This window comes from Lygodium microphyllum, chromosome 9 (assembly GCF_053477565.2).
Source record: "Lygodium microphyllum isolate KBCC chromosome 9, Lygodium_microphyllum_v1.1.10, whole genome shotgun sequence".
In the NCBI taxonomy this organism is placed as follows: domain Eukaryota; kingdom Viridiplantae; phylum Streptophyta; class Polypodiopsida; order Schizaeales; family Lygodiaceae; genus Lygodium; species Lygodium microphyllum.
The window spans coordinates 99,708,084-99,714,048 of NC_141143.1; the positions used below are offsets into that span (position 1 = coordinate 99,708,084).

Genomic DNA, 5,965 nt, shown 5'->3' on the forward strand with positions numbered 1-5,965 from the left:
CAGTATCTTGTCACTATTGGCTTTCAGATTTCCAAGGCAGATTTCTCACTTTATGTGAGAAAAACAGAGAAAGGTATTATGCTACTTGTCATTTATGTTGATGATTTGATTATGACAGGTGACAGTGATGAAGATATCCTTCATGTGAAAATGCTATTGAAGCAGAAGTTTGAGATGAAGGATTTGGGAGAGCTGCGTTATTTCTTGGGCATTGAGGTGATTAGATCACCAAGTGGGATACAGCTCTTGCAGAGGCAGTATGGATTGGACATGCTGTCCAAATATGGGATGACAGGCTGTAAGCCTATTTCAGTTCCTTTGGAGCAAAATGTGAAGCTGAGCACAGATGCAGGTGAGCTTCTAGAAGACCCTACTATGTACAGACGCATAGTAGGAAGTTTGATTTATATGACTATTACCAGGCCAGATTTGAGCTATGCTGTTGGATTGGTAAGTCAGTTTATGCAGGCTCCAAGGAAACCACATTTGGATGCGGCTAGACGCATACTTAGGTATGTGAAGTCCACATTGCAGTATGGACTATTTTATGAGACTGGGGTTCAGATACAGTTGCATGGATACACTGATGCTGATTGGGCTGGTAGTATTTCTGATAGACGATCTACCAGTGGATATGTATTCTCTTTTGGGAGTGCTGCAGTCACTTGGAGCAGCAAGAAACAGCCTACAGTTGCCTTGTCGAGCACAGAGGCTGAGTACAGGGGTGCAGCAATGGCTGCATGTGAGGTAGCTTGGTTGCATAAGCTACTTTATGATATGCATCAGTCTACAGATGGGCCAGTTGTCATTTATTGTGACAACATGAGTAGTATACACTTGGCAAATAACCCAGTCTATCATGCTAGAACAAAGCACATTGAGGTGCATTATCACTATGTGCGAGAGAGGGTTTTACTAGGTCTTATTGATCTAGTTTATGTCAGCACAGAGGATCAGGTAGCTGACATATTCACGAAGGCATTGGGCGCAGAGAAGCTGCGCAAGTTCAGAAACCTGCTTGGTGTGCAGGAATTGGGATTGAGCTCGAGGGGGAGTGTTGAGATATCGAGCTCCACTCGTGATACGCCAGGGTGACCATTGTGTATTTATGTCACCGACTTGTCAGTTGCAGGTGCGGTTGGTACACCGCCCATGAATAATAGCCACATGATAGCTATCCTTATCTACTCTAGTTCGTGGCTCAGTTAGTATGCCACCTTAGTTAGTTGAGTTTGGTTTGAGACCCATATAGAGGGTTCTTCTATTTCTTTGTACTAGAGTTCTTTTGGCTTACACAACTAAGAAGAGGAAAACTGTTTTCAGCCTCCACCCTTGTGTGTCTTCCCCCATTGTGCAAGCAAGAAAGCTTCAAGCGAGACTCCTTCCTTCTCTCCCACAATCTTGACAATTTTTCTCAACTTCTTGGGGTTTGTGGGATTCTATACTCTTACCATAACAGATTCCCATAGCATTCCGTTGATAAAAACTGGTTAGGTGCCAAACAAAAGCTAAAAGCAAGAATTACTGCTCCTTAATCTACAACGTGCAAGCTGAGGGTTTCCCTCCAATTAATATGTACAAATAGCTGAAGCCGTAGGTGTTGTGCTCCAGAGATGGATGCACCTAAGGCTTTTCCCCGCGAAAGGTAGGGTTCACCCCTGCATACCAAAAGGGGAACCTGGTAGGTCTCCTCTTTCTCTGCATCATCAAGAAAATGTGAACGATATTGTACCTGGTGCACGCAAACGGGGGACAAAGTGAGGCTTACCCTGCCAAATGAATAAATTTTTGGTATGTACGCTCAGCTAAAAGGCCACTCTTCCATAGTGACAACAAGGCAGTCTCGAATAGGAGCAGCACGAGGTCCTTGACAGACTTGTCATTCTTATCATGGCCACAGACGATAACAGGAGCCGAAACTTGGACATGGACCGAGCTGCCTTGCAAAGGCTGGAGGAGACACAACAGAGTTGGATTCTAGGGCCAAGCGATAAGAAGAAGAAGAAATATGTGGATCTTGGCTGTATGGTATGTAGCAGGAAGCTATTTTGCTACGTTGTAGGCAGTTTCATGGCCGCCATTTTCATTTCAGGCTTGGTAACTCTGATTGTGAAGACGGTGCCACACCACCATCCAATGCCACCTCCTGAGGACAATTACTTGCAAGCTTTGCACAAGGTTCTTCTTTTCTTCAATGCACAAAAATCTGGCAAGCTATCCAAGAATAACTTCTCCTGGAGAGGGAATTCAAGTCTAAAAGATGGATCGGCTGCAAGTGTGGATTTAGTGGGTGGTTACTATGATGCTGGTGACAATATTAAGTTTGGGTTTCCTGGTGCCTTCACTATCACAATTCTGAGCTGGAGTGTCATAGAGTATAGTGCAAAGTATGAAGCCATCGGGAAACTTGATCATGTCAAGGAGCTCATTAAATAGGGCACGGATTACATGCTCAAGACGTTCAATGCTTCGGCACCAAATACTAATCAGCTGTATGGACAGGGGGTGCAGGTGGACCCAAATATGGGACAGCCCTAATGACCATTACTATTGGGAGAAACCAGAAGACATGGATTATGATCGTCCAGTGTATTCATGTGGTGCTTGCTCAGACTTGGCTGGCTGAGATGGCCCTCTCTTGGAAGGATGTGTAGATAAAAGCCAACTAAGGGCTCTTCTCCGTTTGAAGATCCATGCTAGACCCAATCAAATACTAGATAGTCTTCTCAATCATCCTCATGTCCACCCTACCACACTAAGGGAAAGACACTTGTTCAACAGATCTCCATGCCGATTCTCTTCACCTATTAGCGCATGATCAGGATTCAGATTTCTAGAAATACTCTACATTTACATGCGCAAACTCTTCACGAATGATGGTTCTCTAGTTCTCGAGATCCTCTTTCCTGAGGTTCTCAAGCTCCTTTGCATAGCGCGCATTGGGGAAAAGAGGAAATATGAACCATTGACAATCAATCTTGTCCTATGCGTGGTTGTTGTCAAGAAGGCATCAAAATCTGAAAGCTCATAAGCTTTGTGCCTACTGTGCCCAATCGTCAAACCCTTTAAGCAAAGTCCATCATCCGTGCCAAAATTGAACATGCAAGACTTTCCCAGAGTATTATAGCATTCAGTTGATCTGCTCGCAGCAGGGACTGTAATGCCTTGCCATGGAGTTCCTCTAATGGAGGGCACTCCATAGGCTACTCCACAATAGGAAAGCCTTAGCGAGTTCTGGTACACCAATGTGATCTGTCCAGTGTAAGATGATGCAATCAATTGTGCACCACTTCAAGAAACATTAAGCGCAGCAGCTCTAGTTTGCAGATAGCAAGGACCCAAGTGATAGTACTGAGGAAGCATTTGTTGGAGAGTTGCAAGCTTTAGATGACCACTTGAAGGTTCATGGGTCTTTCATTAATGGGGAGAAGGTTACAGGTACTAATTTGAGTTTGGCACCCAAGCTGTTTCATCAAAAGGTTGCATTTTCCTTGGTGAAGGACAAGTACATGCAGAAAGCAGTCATTTTGTGATGGTTGTGAGGTCTGTGCAATAATGGAGTCATTATTGATGAAGTGTGGTAATACAAAAGATCTGCTGCAACAAGGGCTTCAAACAGACAGATTTTGACTCTTACCTCAGCTAAGGGCATGGCTGGATAGTTTCCTAGATTTGAAAAGCATTAAGGAGATCACCAAGGGAGATAACAATGCTTCCAATGATGCTTTAAAAAAAAAAGTGGATTCATTAGGAAGAAGCTTGTACTTTTTGGTATCTAGCAATGGTTCAAAAGCTTTTCTTATTGACAGAAACACAAGCAAGCCTCACAGAATCCTAGTAATCAACACAAGATTTGTGCTCCCTGTGACAATGACCCAAAACGTCTCGATCGTGTAGATAGGCACCTCCCAAGAAACTCTCATTTTCTTTAGAGTTTGATCTTCTTTTTAAAGTGGCAACCCTGACAAAAAAAGAAACGTGATCTTCCCCATCTGAAAAGGGTGAGGAATATTTAGAAGAGGAATATTCAAAAGGATCTTTGTCAATATCAGGGCTAGTAGGTTCAACATCAATGTCATCTAAAGTGACAAACTTTTGGGCATGTTTGAAAGAAACTAGTTTGCTATCACCATCTTCGTGACTAACTGATGCCCTTCTAAGAAAATCGGTGAATATGTTTGTGAGCCTTGAATAGTGAGCAACAATTGCTTAAGTGGTCTGAAATCTGCAGCAACAGTGAGCAGCAGTTCTGAGGCTTGAAGCAATAGTGGGCAACAGTTGCTTATGTGGTTTGAAGTTTAAAGCAGCAGTGAACAACATTAGTAGGCAGCATGTATGCATATACTCGACCACATTGTCCCTATGGTCAACAACATGGTTCCTGGGCAGCAGGGCTATTATCACCATATTTAGTATGGATAGCATGAATATCATTATGAGTAGCAGCCACATTGGTATGACCATCCATATGGACAACATGAGCATTATGTCATGAGTAGGGACAACCATCAATTGTACATGAGTAGCAAGGTGACTATGAGCAGCATGTCAGAACTATTACTGAGCTGACCAATGGTGATGAGCAGGTGTGTAAATTGCTATCTAAGGCTAAACACATTAGACACCTTACTAGTGATACAATACGGGAATCGCATGCTACAGGCTTATGCTATCAATGTGCTAAGCCAATATCTTGTAATCATCAAGCCACATGTAGGGAAAAAGCTGCCAAAATACTCTTGGTATTAGAGTATTATGATGCAAAGGATGGAGAAGATCTTGTTGAAGACCATTTTGGTATGGGTCCACAACAAGAACTTCAGTTCAAGAAAGAAGATCATGGGCAGCATGTGGATTTGGATGATCATGACCCCATGCGGGAGCCCCTTCAATCCACAGACTTGCAGTTTAAATGCTTGGACATCACTAAGAATGCAAGGTCCATGAATATGTAGCACTTAGGGGCTAATGTAGTCCATGCAATGGTGTTAGTCATTTCACTTTAGTATTATTTTCCTCTCAAGGACTCATGAATTTCTTTTAGTGTAGATGCTTAATATGGCCAATCAAGAAGAGTGGTATGAACATTTCATGGGTATGTGGGTGAGTTTTGGCAATGCTCATGAAAAACTATTTTCTAAACTAGTAAAAATGTTCTATGGATGTTTTATATTTATATTCTATGGGGTGCATGGGGAGATTGCACCCAATTGGTGTCATGCCTTCATTTTGCATTTTTTTTCTATTTTCCTATGTGTTTAATTTCAATTTTGAGCAATGGAGTGTTTCATCTATGAATGTGTGGTTTAATTTCTCCAAACATTGGTATGAAAGCAGTGGTTTCGATTGGTTGAGCAATCATAATCAACCATGGATTCTCTACAAGCATGAGAGGACTTCAACATCACCATCATCAAATATCAAATGCTCACTGATCAAGCATCAACCCTTTTTTCCTCATTGCATATACAGATGGCCCTAATGAGCTTAAGTCCCCCTTGAGAATGCAAAATTGTGAAGCACATGGAATGCCTTATGAATTATGGAAATGTTGTTAGTCCTTGGATATGTCTTTCACCAATATCTCAAATTTGTGAATTGTCTTATAGCTCCAAATACCACCAAGTTCTTGTGATGGCTTCAATTTGTATCTGATGGAGCAAGTCTCTTAAGGGTATAGGGTAAACATTCAAGAGTGTAGAGTTTCATGCCATTGGAAAGGTTGATTTAAGGCATATTGAAGGCTCGTAACTACTGCCAACTTATAGAGATTCAAGTGACAACAAGTTCCTTGATGGCCTCAATCAAATCTGACATGAGCTCAAAGGAGACTTGTACATAGCATTTCTAGGGTTGATCATCTATTGCCTGAATCCAAAATCTTCAAAAAGCAAGGAGGGACTCATGGTGGACAAATTGTGCTTCAATCCCAATAATGCTAATATCAGAATTAAAAGATTACACA

The 5,965-nt window shown here is 42.1% G+C and overlaps 1 pseudogene; it reads left to right on the forward strand.

Annotated features, from left to right (window-relative positions):
• Positions 1–1,753: 1,753 nt before the first annotated feature.
• LOC148031351 (endoglucanase 25 pseudogene) lies at positions 1,754–3,897 on the forward strand (annotated as a pseudogene).
• The last annotated feature ends 2,068 nt before the right edge of the window (positions 3,898–5,965 follow it).